Genomic DNA, 261 nt, shown 5'->3' on the forward strand with positions numbered 1-261 from the left:
CTTACCTCCCCTCCACCTCTGCTGGGGATGTGGAAGGGGACTGTGATGTGGAAGGGGACTGTGATGTGGAAGGGGACTGTGATGTGGAAGGGGACTGTGATGTGGATACACTGGACCTGCTGACTGTTAGGTTTTGGTGTCTGCCTGAGGAAGGGAGGTTGTGTTCCCGTAACGCGGCTTTTATGATGCGACACTATAATAAATATTGACTACAAATCAAGTTGGGGCGCGAGTGACTTTCCTTTATTGTACATTGATCTC

This window comes from Nanorana parkeri, unplaced genomic scaffold, assembly GCF_000935625.1.
Source record: "Nanorana parkeri isolate BGI_ZX_2015 unplaced genomic scaffold, ASM93562v1 scaffold771, whole genome shotgun sequence".
In the NCBI taxonomy this organism is placed as follows: domain Eukaryota; kingdom Metazoa; phylum Chordata; class Amphibia; order Anura; family Dicroglossidae; genus Nanorana; species Nanorana parkeri.